Genomic DNA, 17,443 nt, shown 5'->3' with positions numbered 1-17,443 from the left:
ATGGGGTCCGGGTCCTTTCAGAAACACGACTCCCATCCCTTAATCCCTTGCAAAGGGACTCCCAATAGCAATTCGTCTGGAGTTCACAGCTCTGTCAAATGCCAGGCCGTGCCTTTCAGTCCTCCAGCTGGAGACACTGAAGGCCAGAGAAGGGCTCCAGGTCTCATAGACAGCTGGTGGCTCAGAGCCTGGGTCTTCTGAGCCTCGGTATTTCCGAAGCACTTAGCACGTACGTGGCGTGGAGAGTGTGGCCCACGCTGTGTTCACCCCTTAACTTGGTTCTCGCTGCACTTTCCCATCAGGCGTGCCTGCCATTAACTCGAATTCGTTGGCATTCGCTCACACTAATGGTATAGGAGAGGCTTTGGTGCTTTTCCTGGGTTGTTTGGTTTCTGAGCCTCTGTCTCCTTGCCTGAAAAATGAGGCTAAGCATGGCCGGCTCACAAGGCTGTTGTGGTCCAAGGATGTAGTGTAGGAAAGTGCTTAGCAGAATAGGAAAGTGGTTACCAGAGTGCTTATCACATGGCGGGGCTCTGTGTGTCCCCATCCCTAGGAGGGAATGGAGACTTGGTCATCTTGGCAGCTCCAACATTCACTCCAGTGTGTGGCACAGAGCAGGTGTTCAGGGAATGTCTGCTGAGTGAGTGAATGAATGTGACTCGGTAGCCATGAGAGGTCCCTGGCCTTCCAGTTTTCTGATGTGCTTGCACTGCGTCCTATAGAATCTCTATTCAAGCAATACCTGTTCACCGGTTCAATTTATTGGTCCAAAAAGTTGTTACGTGACTGTTCTGCACAAAATTCCTTTCCATAATGCTGACTGCTAATCATAGCTAATATTTCTGAGCTCTTGCGATGTGCCAAGATTTGTGCTTAGTGTTTTTTCAAACATTTTGACGTTAATCTTCACACAAGCCCCTGCCAAGGGAATGTATCAGTCAGCTACTGCCACAATAATGCTGCGTAACAAACTCCAGCGGCTTACAAGCATTTCCTCCCTTGCCCATGCGTCTGTAGGTTGGCTGAGGCAGTTCTGCGTCCAGCTGTAGATGGGGTGACTTCGTCCCAGGCTGCCGGTTGAGTTCGGGTCTGCTCCATGTGTGGTTATCCTGGAGCCTTGCTGGAAGAGACGGCAGCTTCTTGGGATGTCTTCTTCTCATTATGAGCCACCAGAGCACAAGAGAGGAAGCCCAGCTCTGCAACACATATCGATCTCCTCATTCACTAACATCCTCTAAAATCTCACTGTCTAAAGTGAGTCATACGGCCAAGTCCAAAATCTTGGAATGGGGAAATATATTCCATGCTCTATGAGGCTGTGACAAGGGTGTGGAAGTGTAATATCCCCATCGGATCACTGATTCGATTTACTACTAGTAGGTGCTAATGTCCCAACAGAAAGTGACATGCCCAAGGTACTCAGCTAGTAGGTATGAGAGGTATGGTTTGAACCCGGGCATTTTAACTCCAGAGTTATGGAAGCCTCAGGGTGTGCATATGGGGAAGGGGATATTTGTTTCTTTTTTTTTTTTTTAATTTTTTTTTCAACGTTCATTTATTTTTGGGACAGACAGAGACAGAGCATGAACGGGGGAGGGGCAGAGAGAGAGGGAGACACAGAATCGGAAACAGGCTCCGGGCTCCGAGCCATCAGCCCAGAGCCCGACGCGGGGCTCGAACTCCCGGACCGCGAGATCGTGACCTGGCCGAAGTCGGATGCTTAACTGACTGCACCACCCAGGCGCCCCGGATATTTGTTTCTTAAAATCATCTTCACGTTTCCACCCATTAGCTGCCAATGTTACGTTGGCTCCATTCTCTCTCCGTTACACATCCATCGGTCTACCCGTTCGGTCATTCACACGTCTGGCTTTGGGGTGTTCTCTCAACCCTCCAGAATCATAGGGAAAGTGTGGAGGGCAAAAATTGCCCTCTAGTTGATCTCAGGCACGTGTATAAATACCTTTGGGAAGTCCCTGGTGGAATTCAGATCAAAGCGGTACCGTGATTTTACTCAAAAACAATTTGCTCCGTGTCAACTGTGATTTCTGACACCTGAATTTGAAAGTGATCTGGGTGGGCCCGGACCCATCTCCATAACGGGGTCATGTGTTTACTTGGAGGGAGGAGAGGAAAGACCGAGGTATGTGTGGCCATGGAATAATGTTCCACACAGCCTTACAGGAGCGGATTTCCTCCTCAGTGTTTCCATAGAACCTTCCCTGTGTTTGTTTAAACCCATTGCACACTCTGGTCTGACAGCTGCCTGGCCCAGGGCCTCCCTTGCAGACACATGTACAACTAACCCTCTTTAACAGCACCCTGCACTGTGCCCCCCGATGCAATTACTCGAGTATATAAACTTCACTGAAAGGCAGGCTTTTCTTGGGAGCCAATAAATAAGCCCCGAAGCCACAACGTGTGTAAGACCTTGAAAAATGGCATCATCATCTATTGGGAATTGTGAACCCTGCAAAAAGCAGCTCATTGTATTTTCAGAAAAAGGGTTTCGTTTAAAAAAATAATAATAATAATGAGCGAAAATCACCAAGCGGAGTCTATATGGAGAACGCAATGTGGTCTGAGATTCCGAGGCTGGTCTCTTTGCTGCCGCTTTCTTCGTAGATTTTATGTAAGAGGCATTATTTGCAGGAAAACAAGACACAGTTTTGAAGAATTCCCCTCTCATCCAGCTTCCCATCTGCAGTTATAATCCTCTGATTGTGACCTCGGCGTTAGTTGCCATGGAGGCCGAGCACAAGTTGACGACCTCAGGGCAGGCTATAGTTTCTGGGGGGTGAGAGGAAGCCTCGGGCAATACAGATCAGATTTTTCAGAACAAGAGGAAAGGGGGAAAGGCAGGATCAGGAAGCACCCCTCAGCGGCGGGCCAGCACTCTGCAGCATAGGAAACACTTTCAAGCTCCACTTCTGGCTGCTTTGAGCCAGAGGATGCTGGACCATGGCCATGGGGACATGGGCAGGCAAAAGGCTGTGTGACTGAAGACAAAGATGGTTTTTTTCTGTCCCTTGGACCTGTTTCCTGAGAGGCTGGGCTTGGTTGCTCCAAGCGCCCCCTGAGTTGAGTCTTCCAAAAACCCAGTGTCTTTTCTTTAACTGATGACCTCTTTGGTCAAGGGTCAGGGAGTCGACCACCGGGGCCGGTTCCTTGGCCTGGGACGGCCCAGGTGGTTTCCTGGAGCAGGAGCCTCCCGGCCACTGCGGCAGGGCTCCCGGTCCCGCGGAGCCTTCCCTCCCGGTAGAAGCAAACAGGCTGGGCCAAAGAGCCCGGGAGAGGCTTCGCGGGCTGCAAAAATACAACAGACGGCGCAGAACCCACCAGCGCCGTGGCCTTGCATATCAATGTATGGGCTGGCTGCAGACCGCCAAGTTCGTTAAAAATGTCTCTGGCAGAGCGTCGCGGGCCGACTTCAGGGGTTTCGGTTTGCTTTCTATTTGGAATCACCGCATCACACAAACCGTGTTTACTCGGAAGGGGAGGGGGCGGGGACCAAACCCACCGCGCGGCGCACACGCCTTGATCTCACATTCCAGACTCGAGCTGTGTCAGCGCGACATGGGGCGGGGGGAGGGTTCTCTTCGGAGGTTTCATTCGCCATCTGCACGTCACTCCCAAACTTTTCCTCCCTGCGCTCGGGGAGTCAGGTTGACGCGCCCTGGATGCGGGGCTCGAGGCGCCGGGCTGGGCGCGCTCCCGCGGAGCCCGAGCCGCAGAGGCTCCGGGGCTGGACTCCGGCTTCTCAGGTACAAGTTGGGTGCCAGGCGCGGGGGTGGGGGCGACGAGGAGCGGCGGGCGGAGGTCTGGCTCGGAGCTCCGGGTTCCGGCGCCCCTCCGCGTTCCGGCCGGGCGGCGCGGGCGGCGGCGGGGCTGGGCGTAGGGAGTCCGGGCCGGCGGAGGCTGCGCGCAGCCTCACTCCCCGCGGCGCTCCCGGCGCGGCGGCGGCGGCGGCCCAGGCAGACAATGAACTTGCGAGCGCGCCGAGCCGAGGCAGGTTTGAGCCCCGTGCCCCTCGGCCCAGTCTCCCGAAGCCCCCCCCGCCCTCCCCCCCCCCCCGCGGACATCAGCGGGGGCGTCCCCTCGCCGCCGGTCCCGGCCGCCTCCGGGCACCCCGCGCGCCGGCGACCCCGCGGGAAGGGCTGCCGGCGGCGGCGGCGGCGGCGGTGGCGCCGGGACTCGCGTGCCCCCTCCTTGGCTCGAGAGAATGCAGCCGGAGCTCGGGGACAGGGGACGAGGCGAAGGGGTGGCGGCGCTGCAGACGGCCGGAGGCCGGCGGGGGGCGCACGCCGCGGGGCACGCACGGGCCGGCTGCCCAGAAGAACGGCCCCGGGAGTCGGAGTCGGGGCGCCCCCGCGCCGCCCCGCTCTGGAAGCTGCAGGCGGAGGACGGACGGACCGACCGACAGACAGACCGGTGCTTTCACCGTGTGAGCGCGCGCCGGGTGGGTGGTGGTGGTCGGGGGAGGGGGGCGGGAATTCCCCCAGCCAGATGCTCGGCTCCCCCGCGCACTTCGGGGAAGTTTCCAGGCGCAGCCCGGGGCAGGTAAGTGGGCAGCCGCCTCTCTCTCTCCCCGACCCTGGCTGGCAGCCACCCCCGGACCTCCCGCTCCGGTGCCACGGGTGCTTTGGGCCGAGGAGGCGGGAGGACGCTGCGGGGGAGGGGGATCCCCAGGCACCCACGCCTGTGGGACCCGGTCCGGCGGGGGACACCGCGGGGGCGGGCGTGGGAGGAGACGGGGGCGCGGCCGGGCCCGGAGCGGCCTGAACTTTTGCTCCCCGCCCCCTCCTCCTTCCTCTCGGCCCTCCGCCCCCTGCCCCCTCCCGGCTGCCGGCCGTGGCTCGGGAGGCGGCGGGACTCGGGAGTTGCCGGCGCTTCTCGGCGGCGGCGGCGGCGGCCCCGGCCGGCTGGGCGCGGCGAGCCGAGCGCGGCAGGTCTGAGCGGCGCGGCGGCGGGGAGCGGGGGCTGCGGGGCGCCGAAGCCGTGGGGGAGCCGGGGCGGCGGCGGCGATCGTGCCGGAGCGCCAGGGCGTTGGGGTGCGGGTGCGGGTGCGGGTGGAGAGGACGCGTGGCGCAGTGGGCCCTCTCGGAGCCCCCTGGGAGGGCGGGATGGAGGCGGCCGGGTGAAGGAACCTCGCCTTTGGGGAATGAATGAAGAGCTGGGAAAGCGCCTTCCGACTCCTCCGGGCGAATGGATTGGCCGGCGTGCGCGCGCGTGTGTGCGTGTGTGTTTGGGATTCGGAGCCGCCTGGGTCCTGGGCGCGGCTGCCTGGCCGCCCCGTCGCGGTCCTGGTGCCCACGTTGCCCGCCCGCCCCGCGCCCTGGCGTGGCCCTGGCGGCTGGAGAGGCCGGCGGAGACACAGGAGGCGGGGGCTCGGTTGCCGGCTGCTGGCGGCTGGACGTCTGCGCCTCGCGTAGGGAGGCTCGAGAAGCAGGCGGCGAGGCTGGGGCTGAGGCTAGCTCTCCGGGGGCCCCCCGTTTGCCCCGTCCCCCGCGTGTTCACACCGGGTGAGTTGATGGCGCGGAGTTTGGGGGATGAAGTTGTGTTCTCAGGAAGCCCCAGGACGCCCCGGGAAGGGATTTGGCGCGGCGTTCAGTGAAGCGGAGCGGGGGGGTGGGGTGGGGGCTCCTCCGTAGTGCCCCCCAGCCCCTCTTTATCAGGGGCAGTTGCCATGAGGGCAGCCAGCCCGCGGAGCAGAAAGGCACCTTGAGGGCATGTGCACGCCCTGCGGGGCCCCGGAGGAAACCCGGGTTTGGAGATTTGCCCGAAGTTCCTGTAGGACCTTCCCACCCCGCTCTCCATTCCAGCCTTCCTGCCCCCGCCCCCTCCCGCCCATCCCTTGGAAAATCAGGAATCCTCCCTTACAGAACGTGGCACTTAGGGGTTTTACAAACTGAATGTTGAATCGGGATGTTTTGATTGCTACCTAAACACATTGGAGTCATACATGCTTTTGCTTAAAATAGCGTGTGCACAAAAATATCTTTTAATTAGGTGGTTTTTATCAAATAAGTTTTTCTTTACAATACTCCTGGAAGATTGGCAGGAAAATGTTCTTTTTGCCTCATCCTGGACGAGGAGGCTGAGCCAGCAAGGTGAGGCTGCTTGCCATGGTCTCCCTCTCAGCGTGGGTTTGAGCCAGAAGTAGAGCTGCGGGTCTGGGCTTCCCTTCAAGGTCCCCAGGAGAACCGTCTCTAGGCTCCCGGGAAGGAAATTCAACAGCGTCTGTCTTTTCTGATCAATGCATGACTGCAGTGAGCTGGTTTGTGGGTGAAGCAAGCAGCATGAATTCATCCAGGTATGGGGAGCAGGGGTGGGGGGAGGATGGCCAGGGCAGGGGGAGGGGGCAGGTCTGCCCACAGTGGGGTACAGGTATGCCTTGCTTTTCTTTGATGACTAGAGCTTGTGGTGCCCAAACCACGGTCTCGGCCAGGGATGCCAGCACCGTCGCTGTGGCTTCTGTGCAGGCTTCTCTTTCTGTACCTTTCTCTCCTCTGTTGCTGCTGCCCCTGGCCAGGAGAGGCCAGGCATTCGGTTTTCTACCTGCCAGAAAGAGAGAAGATGAATCCCTGCATCTGGAAGAGGCAGTGTTTGCAGGAAAGGTTGGGAGAGGTTGGGAAGTGGATTGTGTTTATTTGGTGTTTGGAGAAGAGTGTAAAAGAAACTCCAGGTTAACCAGCTGGGCCACAGGAACCTCAGGCCCTTTGAACCTGCACTATCAGAAGCTTTAGATTAGTCTGGGCTGTGATTAGATTGTGGTTGTCCAAGGCCATGCAGGACCGAGCTGGAAATCGCCCTTGCAAGTGCAGGGGGAGGAGAGGAGGGAGATTCTGGGGCTGCCCTGAATGGGTGAACCATGCCCCACCTATAGGGGGCAGCTTTCACTCGGCCTCGGCCAGTTGGAAAGAAACAGACTTGGCGGGTCTTGTTTGTTTTCAGGAGAATTCTCAAGCGTGGACCTTCAAGTGTGGGTTCTCATTCTAGAAGTGGAGTAAAAGGTTGGGGTGGTTGTATTGCCAGGAGGTCTGAAGTTTGACATCTGGCCCCGTGTCCTACCATCAGGGAGATGTGATACATGGTAAGACTTGTGGCTCACCCCCCCCCCCTTCCCCAAGGGCCCAGGGACTAAGCGCCATGTGCCAGGTTCTGTCACACACGTGTGTGTCACACACTCAATCAGTAGCTACCTGATGGAGACCCATCACGTGGAAAGTGACACTACTAAGACTTTTTATATGATTTCATTTACCAAATAGATCCCAGGGTGGAGCATCTGGGGGTGCTACGGTGGTAAGACGGGCACAGCCCCAGCCCTTACAGAAAGGGGGGGGCAGACAGAAATGCCTGTACCGGATGGACAGACCTCCAGCTGGGAAGGACAGTAGGGCAAGAACAGTGCTGGAAGGGGTGGGTTGTTGGGGGAGGAGTCTCCTTTGACAGATGTGGAAATCGAGGCTCACAGCAGTTGAAAGCCTGAAAGTGGGGAGTCAGCCCCTGCCCCTGATCTGTATCTCCTGGGCCTGCCCTTACATCCCACCATGCGGGGCTGGAGCCTCTCGGAAACCCCCAGAACACGCGCTCTCTGTGGTTGGCAGCTCTCGCTTTTCCTGTCAGTATGTTTGGACCCCATCCCCTTCCTAGTGCCTCTAGGTCCAGGATTGCAAAGATACAATTTGGAACCATGTGTCAGAGACGGGAATGTTCTTAAATTCTAAAAGCAGACACTACCTTTAAAAGTTGGGTGGCTCAGCCAGTTAAGCGTCTGACTCCTCGTTTCTTTTCTTTTCCTTTCATTTTTTTTTTTATTTATTTTGAGAGAGAGAGAGAGAGAGAGAGAGAGAGCCAGCATGAGCAGGGGAGAGGCAGAGAGAGAGGGAGAGAGAATCTCAGGCTCCACCCCATGAGTGCAGAGCTCCCCCACGCAGGGCTCCCGCTCACGAACCGTGAGATCGCGGCCTGAGCTGAAATCAGGAGTCAGACGCTTAACCGGCTGAGCCCCCCAGGTGCCCCTCGGACTCCTGGTTTCTGCTTGGGTCATGATCTTGCAGTTGGTGGGATGGAGCGAGCCCCGCGCCGGGCTCTGTGCTGGCAGCGTGGAGCCTGCTTGGGATTCTCTCTCTCCCTCTCTGCCCCTCCCCGACCCCTGCCGTCTCTGTCTCTCTCAAATAAATAAATAAAACTTAACAGTGGTAGCTGGCATGGGAGTGTCACTTAAGTGAGCAGTCAGCTGGCGGGCATCTCTCCAGCAGTATGTCGTTTGGCAAGTGATGCTTTCAGTCATTGTTCAGAATCATGCCGCCTGTCTTCCCTTCCAGTCTGTCTGTTGGGATGCCGGGGAGTATATTCAGTTGCTTCCGTGGGTGATTTTGTGCCTGTCACGTGAGCCAGGAGATCGTGTTCTCGCTTAGCCGAGCAGGTATCGGGAGACCGAGTGTTTTGACGTGCACAATGTATTTCTTTATTGTTCTCCAGTGCGGAGGTCTGATTTCCTTCCCGAGATGCTCCTCCTTTACAATAAAGCCGGAGAAGATGACCCATGTTTTCACAGCATGAAACAAGCTTAAAGGTGGCAGTTATCTAGTGAGTCTATCCCGTCTAGGTAGCTAGGAAGAAAAGTAAAGGCTTTGTGTTGATTTGGGCCAGTACAGTTTTGTTTTTTGTTTTTTGTTTTTTTAACATATGGGGGCTGGGGAGGCGGACATTTGGTCACAACAGCTGTCACTGGCTGGGTCCCCACTGGTTCCCAGCTGGCCCTGTGCCAGGCAGGTCGGACAGGTGTCCCCCTTTGTCTCTATTAGAGGGCGGGGGGAGGCTGCTTGAGATCACACAGACCGAGCTTTCAGCCACCCGGGTGTCCAGGAGGAAGGATGAGGAATGACAGCGGGGTCTGGAGGGAAAGAAGACAGGGTACAGGGTAAAAACTGTGGCTTCCCCAGAAGGGGAAGGTGGGTGTGAATCAGCAAGTGCTACGTTAGGGGGAGGTGGCCCTGGAAAGCAGGGTTTCAGTCTCCGCTGGCTTCCAAAGGGGTGTGAGGAACCTCAGGCGTTTCGGCGGCGATGATGGGAGGCATTGATGCATCGCCCCAGGTGTGGGCCCAGGGCCAAGTGCGCTGGGTTGGGGCGGGGGGGAGGGGGGGAAGCACACAGCCAGGGCAGCACCCAATTAGTGGGCAAGGCAAAGCTTGCACAAGTTGGTTATGTAACACCGCTGGCAGGAAGGACATGGTTAGCGGCTCTGAGGTCGCAGTGGTCTGGAGTGACTTCGTCCCCCGGCCTGACGGGCCGCTGTCTCATACGTGAGTCGACACCTGCCAGGTGCTCGGAGCAGGGCCTGGTGCACAGGAAGGAAGCACTCTTGTATACTCTTGAGTGCTGGAGCTCATAACCAAGGACAGAGGACGCCTCTGAATGCCCGGAAATTGCGTGGACGACTTTTGATGAAGATGGTCGGTGTGTGTATTTCAGAAGGGAGCGCACGATTTCAACAGATTCTGCCTTCGCACCTCGTAAGGCCAGGAGCCGCAGGACACCTTAGATCCTGTAGTTCCTGTTCAGGTTTTCTTTGGCTGGCTGCTTTACCTCTCGGGCCTGTTTCTTCGTGTGTGTGTGTGTGTGTGTGTGTGTGTGTGTGTGTGTGTGAGCAGGGGCCGGGTAAACGGTCACTTTGTGACCCTTTCACCAGACACCGTGGAGAGGCCGTGGGTCAGTTCGGCTGTGTTCCCCACTTGTCACAATGAAGCAGAGGGCAGATCAGGCAGCGCTCGCCGGAGACGTGCGGGGACAGCTTGCTTTCGGATGTTACATCTTGAGCCCCACCGTAAGCTTCCAAGAGTCCTGAGCAGGCTGGCAGGGGCCTCGTTGCTGGCCCAGGGCTCCCCCTGACACCTATTTTATGTTTCTAGAACTCGTCCTGGCCCCGGCCTTTCGGCTCTCGGAAGAAAGGGAGGTTGGCAGATCATCAGGAGTAGAGGGTGTCATTATAATGGAAACTTGGACACTTTCCAGAATTGTGTTTGTGGTGAAAATATTGAAGCAGGCAGCCTAGTCACCCAGGTGCCTGGAAACTACCCCAACATGGGCAAATAATTAGATGCAGACCAGGCATAATTATTTTTTCCTACATTGTGCTGGAACCTGGTCTTTTTACATTTTCTCTTGAAATGGGATACCCTCCTTTTGATTCGTCTGCTCCCTGGGGTGGAAAAGACAGTGGTGGTCTGGAGCAGGAGGGGAAGACCGTGAGGGGTGGTGATTCTGTCCCTGCCTGGGCAGCCCCGGGTCACGGGGGAACTTCTGTCCTGCTCTGCTGTGCCCTTGCGGGGACCCGCCCCGAGGGTCTGGCGCGTCTTTGCTCTCAGGCTGGAACCTGCATCCCAGAGTCTGAGAGGTCTGCAGAAGTGCATTCCTGTCTCATGCCCTCGATGGAAGGGGCCGGGGAGCTCTGTCTGCCCCTCGTGACACCTGTTTACTCACACACGCTGATGGAAGTGAACTTCAGCCCCTTCACATTTGCAGCGAATCAGATGTTTGGTGCCTCCATGCAGACGTTCTTTTAGCCTGGGTGTGGAGTCCCTTAGAGACCCTTGGCGGGGCAGCACAGGGGGTGGGTGAGCCTGGCACCATGCTGACCAGGGTGGGAGTCCCTCCTGTGTTTCTTTTTTTTCTTTCTAATGTTCATTTATTTTGGAGAGGGGGGCAGGGACAGAGGATCCGAAGCAGGCTCTATGCTGTCAATAGCAAGCCCCATACGGGGCTAGAAGTCAGGAACCATGAGATTGTGACCTGAGCTGAAGTCAGAGGCTCAACTGAATGAGCCACCCAGGCGCCCCATCCTTTGTTTCTTTGCTCCTTTACCGTAACCTTGAGCGACTGGCCTCCCCTTCTTCTGCCTCAATTTTGTCTTTGGTAAAGGGGGTTAATGATTTCTACTTTGTATTGTGTTTTGAGTATTAGAAGTATCACAATTTAGGTCTCCAGGGAGCTCCCCAAATTGAGCCCCTCTTCCTGGACAGCTTCTGAACCGAGAGAGAGAGAGAGAGAGAGAGAGAGAGAGAGAGATGAGTGGAGATAAAAATGTGGCATCTGTCCTCGACTGAAGCCTACGTTGGAGAATGTGGCTGAGCTGGCGGGCATGGGGGCATCGTAGTCCCGAACTGAGGGCGCCCCCCTCCCCCCCCAAGTCATAGGCAGAATGGGGAAGTTGCAGCTGCCCCGGGGGCAGCCCCCACCTCCCCGGGCAGCTGGTGGGGTGGCAGGCCTGCTCTGGGTGAGAAAAGGCAGGACTGGGTCACTCACATCCAGATCCTTGTTCCACGCTCCTGGGATAGTGTAGATACCACCGGCTGCAGACACACAGGCCGAGTGCCGTGCATGTGGGAGGAGACGTCAGGAGCGAGCAAGACGAGTCCCTTGCTGACATCCAGTAGTCAGTGTGGAGCCCGGGGCCTGGCCCTTGGTGGGGGCTGACAGATGGTGTCCATTAGGGCAGGGGGGCATTGAAGTTAGGCAGCAAGACCTTGTTGGCTACTTGTATCTACAGAGCGTGGGAGTGATCGCCACAGTGAGTAAATGATTAGCCGTGGACCCCGAGGCTGCGTTCTAAACCGTGAGGCAGTTCACAAGGAGTGGATGTATGTGCTGACCATGAGCCTGGCCGGGAGAACCGCGTCTGCCTCCCCTTGGCGCCCCCCCCCCCCCCGCTCCCGTGGGGCCCCCTCGCCACCTTCAGGAAACCTCGGCCAGTAACTCGTATCGTCTCTGCCACATCTCCCCTGAGCCCCTTTGTCCCCCGTCCAAGCGTTACTTTCCTCTTCTGACCTTCCGTGTTCTGCTTCGAACTCCACCTTGAACCTGTCTCACCTTGCATCATCTTCCAGTTTCCTGAGTGCTGTCTGCTTTCCCTAGCCCGGGGAGCCTCTCAAGGTTGAGGAAGGTTTCTAGGGGACCCGCTTACAACTAGGCCCGCAAAGAGTCGGGGGAGGCTTGCCGTTTATTGAACTAATGAAAACGATTCTTTCAAAAACCCATTTCTCCGGGACCGTTACGGATCTTACGCGGGCCTCTGGGTGTGCACCCGGAAGGTAGAAAAGAGTCCCCGATTTGGTGCCCCGGTACAGGAGTTAACGCTCGCCACTAAATTTTTGAAGGAGTCAAGAGCCTCATGCAATAACCTTGGATTTCCTGGCATTAGGGTTTGGGGCCACTAAACAGCTTTGTGTGTGTGTATGTGTCTTGAGAGCCTTGGGGGGAAATGTTATGGAAATTTGGTTGGTGTTTCAGAAATATAAACAGGAGCCATCTACTCAGGGAAGAAATGTGGGGGCTGTTAGTGTTTCTTATAGCTGGCATAATGGCTTGTCTTTAAATTCCAGGCGCCTTTGTTTGGAATGTAAATATTTGCATTAAAAATATAAAGTATATCCTGGCGTGTATTTATTGCGGCCATAATTTCCAACCCCCAAATCAGACTATTGGTCTACAGAGGATTATTTCCTCTGATTTGTGAACCTGTTTATATAAAGAGTCTTCCAAATGTACACACACACACAACCATATTTGCTTGTGCACGTAAGGGATCTCCAGGATTACCAAAGAGCGGGGTTGCCTTGGGGAGTCTGGGCTGAGTGTTTGTGCCTCCCAGTGTGCATTCCGGATCATGTTCTGGTAAGCAGCAGCCACTCTGAGGATGGCCAGATTTGGGCCCCGGTCCCGTGGGATTGTGTGGCTCCTCTGACCTCAGTTTCCTGGACATCCCAGGTAGGGGATGGACCACAGCTGGCTCATCTCTGGGCCACGTAACCAGACATTGATTTCAGAATTATTGTTGCTCTAGGAAGATGTGGAGAAGAATGGGCGTTTGGGGTCCGTTCTGTGGTCTGGAGGAGGCGGGGGGCAGGACGTTCTCATTTCCGGTTCATGGTTGAACTCCGAAGGCCTCTGTGGGATGTCATCCTCCGTGAGATTCTTGGGGACGGGTTAGCCTTTTCATTTTCCAGAGAACAGCCCTGCTTTGTCAGACATTTGGCGGAGACAGAGTTTTACCGCTTAGCTGGTCTCCGCCCTCTTCTCCAGAGTGAGAGGTGGGGGGCTGCAGTTGTGCTGGGCTAGGACCTCTGCTTCCAGTGGGGTGTGTGTGTGTGTGTGTGTGTTGGAGGGTGGCAGCCCCAGATGGAAACCCTGTCTCCAAGTGACTCAACAAATGGAGAAGTGGAAGTCAGCCGGCCTGTTGGGGACAGCCAACCTGGGTGATCTGTCAGCCAGCCCCAAATCTAGGCTTGTCCCCAACCCCCCGGCAAACTCTCCATCATCACAGGGTGGAGGGCAGAGGAGAAGGGGACACGGGGGTTCCTGGCAGGGCCTGGGGGACCCCACCTCTGGCCCCTGGTTCTCTGGTACCAGGGCCCACTTGTCCCTGCTTCCCAGCTACCCAGGATCCTCCCCTTGGTTGGGACCAGCTCCTCCTCGGACGCTGCGCACTGTTACTTTAGGACCGGACTCGGTTGAGGCAGCAGGAACCCTCTGGCCCTCCCCATCGCCATCTTGAAAAGAGCATCTTGACCGAAGGAGTGTCAGGCCTCCCTCTGCTTGGGAACTTTTCCTTCCTTGGGCTCCAGGGATGCTGAGCCGCACGTGGGAGAGGAAGCGAGGCAGGGAGACGGTGTGAGGAGAGAGGTATGGAGAGCTGGGATGCTAGCTCCAGCACTGCCCTGATGGGCCATCCAGTGTTAAGCGTGGAACTTTCCATGTTTGGTTCTTACTTTGACCCATCAGTGAACGTTCCTTATCTGAAAGAAACATTGTCCTGCCTCAGAAATGGTGAGCGTTTAGGAAGGACCACTTCCTGGGTGTCTGGGTGTTCTTGAAGTGCGAGAAACTCACGGTTGCCTTTTCCGTGGTCATCTTTAGCCCAGCCCACGGTGATGCGACCCCACCTCGTTCCCCGTCACAGTTCTTTTTTTTTTTTTTTTTTTTTCCAACGTTTATTTATTTTTGGGACAGAGAGAGACAGAGCATGAATGGGGGAGGGGCAGAGAGAGAGGGAGACACAGAATCGGAAACAGGCTCCAGGCTCTGAGCCATCAGCCCAGAGCCTGACGCGGGGCTCGAACTCCCGGACCGCGAGATCGTGACCTGGCTGAAGTCGGACACTCAACCGACTGCGCCACCCAGGCGCCCCCCCCCGTCACAGTTCTTAATAAAAGATTGTCTGATCCAGAAGGGCCCTGTGCGACCCCGGATTGGGCCAGCGATCCAAGTGCACTGTCCTGAGAGTCAGAGGAAATAGCTGCTTTTAGGACATGCTGAACTTGCCTAAGCAAGTTATCAGTCGGAATAAATAAGAGGCTGAAGGGACGCTCTGATTAATGAGAGCGGGAGCAGCCTGACATTTGTGTCATCCTAACTTTGAAAAGCTATTTGTACTCGCTCTAGCAGTCTCTGTGAGAAATTAGATGTGGAAAGGCGTGCAGAAGACAATGGGCACTTAGCAAATGAGACCTCCTCGCCAGAAGCACCTTCCAGGCAAAAAAAAAAAAAAAAAAAATCATTCGCCCACGGGTCGACTGTTGCAAAATCCAGGGATCCTTTGCCTTGGACAAAATTTGCATTGTAATTGATGCATTAATGATGTAGTAAAATGGGGTATTGAAAATTAGATGAAATCTCGGTTGCCATTAGGGGTAGAAAGGAAATTTGCTTTCGGCTGTTAAAACTGAAACAAATCAGTAGAAAAATGCAGGCCTGCCCACGTCTGAGTCAGCGGTTTTTTTGGATTGTGGAAGAAGATTTGCCCACTGAAAATCAGCCTTGTGCCTCTTGGACCAGCCCTGAAGCTATAGAACTGTTTGGGGAGGTGTGTGTGCACGCGTGTGGATGTGTGTATATGTATATGTGTGCAGGTATACTTAGCTTACAACGTTCTCATCGAATTGATTTTTAAAAATTGTGCAACAGGCTGCTTTTTTTGGTCCATTCAACCTATTCCCTTATTATTAGTTTAAAAAATTTTTTTAATGTTTATTTATTTTTGAAGGAGAGAGAGTCAGAGTGTGAGGGGGGGAGGGGCAGAGAGAGAGGGCGGCACAGGCTCCGGGCTCCGAGCTGTCCGCACAGAGCCCGACGCGGGGCTCAAACTCACAAACCGCGAGATCACGACCCAAGCCGAAGTCGGACGCCCAACCGACTGAGCCACCCAGGCGCTCCTAACCTCTTCCCTTTTCAAACAGCCTTCTTGAGATACAGTCCGCTCACATACCACACATTTAAATTAAATCCATCCATTTAAAACATATGATTCAGTAGTTTTGAGTGTATTTACAGATCTGTGCAGCCAGCACCACATTCAATTTGAGAACATTCCATCATCTCAGAAAGAGAGCCTTTGCCCATTCGCGGTCAGCCCCCACTTCCCTCATGCACAGCCCCCCGATACCCCAGTCCTAAGCAGTGAGGCATCTTCTGTCTCTATCAGTTTTTCTGTTCTGGACTTGTGTATGACTGGAATCGTATAAATAATACGTGTGTGTGTGTGTGTGTGTGTGTGTGCACACGCTTTTTTGTTTTTTGTTTTGTTTTTGTTTTTCGGGTTTTTCTGTACCTGGCTTGCACTCAGCATCATGGTTTTACAGTTGACCCATGTTGTAGAATGTACCAGTATGACATTCCTTTTGATGGCCAAATCGTGTTCCATTGGATGGATGGATCACATTTTATAGACGTTTGGGTTGTCTCCGACTTTGGAGTCTTGGTAATCTGCTATAAACATTCATGTACGAGTTTTTGTGTGGACACGTGTTTCCATTTCTAGGGTTATGGTTTATGAGATATTTTTACTTGCTCTTAATAATAAGATTCATTTATTTTTTTAACATGCTCTTTTCCTGGCCCTAGGGAAGGCTTAATTCTCAGATGGGTTTCTGTTTCCCATCTGAATTGTCTGAATTTATTAGAGCTAGGAAGGGCCTTCAGGGGATCATCGTCTGGCTCCATTTTGTAGATGGGGAAACTGAGGCCCCAAGAGGTCACACGGAGCCAGGACTCAGCCCTGGTTTCAGTTGTCCTGAATGTTCTTCCTAAGCTCTTCGTAAAACCCAGTCACCCTCTTGACTGGCGTGGGGTGGGCGGTTGGTGACCACCTTGCCCGAGCCCGCTGTTGTAACCCCCTCTGACCTGATGGAGGCCGGAGAGTGGCTGGTCCGCCACCAGCTGCCAAACAAGAGCTACGGCTTGTGGCGCCAGCGCCTTCTCGTTCTTTCTCCCTGCGGCAACAGGAGGCCAACGCTTATCCGGGGAATAATTAAATTAGGAACCAATTCAGAGAATGAAATTTTATCTGATCTGGCTGAGCCCATAAACAAGGGGCTGTGGCTGTGACTTCAGGGTACATTATGAAGTTGTTTTTGAAGCATTATGTTGGGCCAGAGCATTGGCGGACCTGGGCCGCCCGGCGGGGGCACCTCCTGGGGCGGGCGGCTTGCGTGGCTGGGGGTTCCTCCTGAAGTGTTGAGCCGTGTCCCCATTCTAGCTTCTCATGCACTTGTTTTCAGGTGCCATTTAAATTCTGATGCAGTAGATGGAAGTGTTTTATGGCCGGGATGTTCTGGATGCTTCAGAAAGTCCCATCTGTCAAGATCCCCACGGATGCACCTCGTTGTCATTGACGTTGTAATGCACTTCTACAATTGTAGTGAGACGTACACTTTGCAGGAAGCTCTCTGGCTGTAAATCAGGGTGCTGCGTTGGAACTCCCATGGAGCTTTTCGAAAGAAATACACCTACTCCAGTCCTTCGTCATGTCTTTGGGGGGTGGGCCCTGGACAGCTGTGCGTGTGCCCGTGCACCTGCGTGTGTAGGCACATGTTAAGCTCTTTAGCTGAGAACCACTGATGGAATCGGCAGTGATTATAATCATTCTTCAAGGGAGAATTACAATCCTTCCATGGCCAACAGGGGGACCGCGATCCTCAGGAATGAGCCTTTTTTGTCCCCAGTCTGTGTTGGGACCTGGACTGTGACTCTCTTTGTGTTTCTGGACCGGATTCCTTGGATGTGATTATTGTACATTTTCCATCACTCTGCTGCATCTGTGGGATCGTGGGTCTGTTTTCCTTCTCTGGGAACTGCCCCGGCACCATCTCCACGGCGGCCCAGCCAGCGATCTGAGAATCTCCTTTGGCACTTAGCTGGTTGTGCAGGAGTTACTTCCTTTCCATCTGCTGGTAGAGGTTATTTATTCTGCTAAGACCAGAATTGTGTCTTACTCAAGGTTATATTCCCAGGGTCTAGCCCGTGGCAAAGAATGATTGGATGGATGGATGGATGGATGGATGGATGGACGGACACATGGATGAAGGGAAGAAAGGCAAGAGTACATTGGATAATTGAAAACCTTGACCCAGCATGTGGGAAAGCAAAGGTCTTACAGGTCAGC

The 17,443-nt window shown here is 55.0% G+C and overlaps 1 protein-coding gene across 1 annotated transcript in view; it reads left to right on the top strand.

Moving 5' to 3' along the window:
- The first annotated feature begins 3,601 nt into the window (after positions 1–3,601).
- The window catches only part of CHST15 (carbohydrate sulfotransferase 15), a 79,298-nt gene continuing 65,456 nt past the window's right edge, over positions 3,602–17,443 (top strand). Inside the window, exon 1 of the mRNA XM_043597797.1 lies at positions 3,602–3,764. The gene's annotated coding sequence lies outside the window, so the exon portion shown is untranslated. The remainder of the gene's footprint in view (positions 3,765–17,443) is intronic.

This window comes from Prionailurus bengalensis, chromosome D2 (genome assembly GCF_016509475.1).
Source record: "Prionailurus bengalensis isolate Pbe53 chromosome D2, Fcat_Pben_1.1_paternal_pri, whole genome shotgun sequence".
Taxonomy (NCBI): domain Eukaryota; kingdom Metazoa; phylum Chordata; class Mammalia; order Carnivora; family Felidae; genus Prionailurus; species Prionailurus bengalensis.
This window is presented reverse-complemented; position numbering and strand designations above follow the sequence as displayed.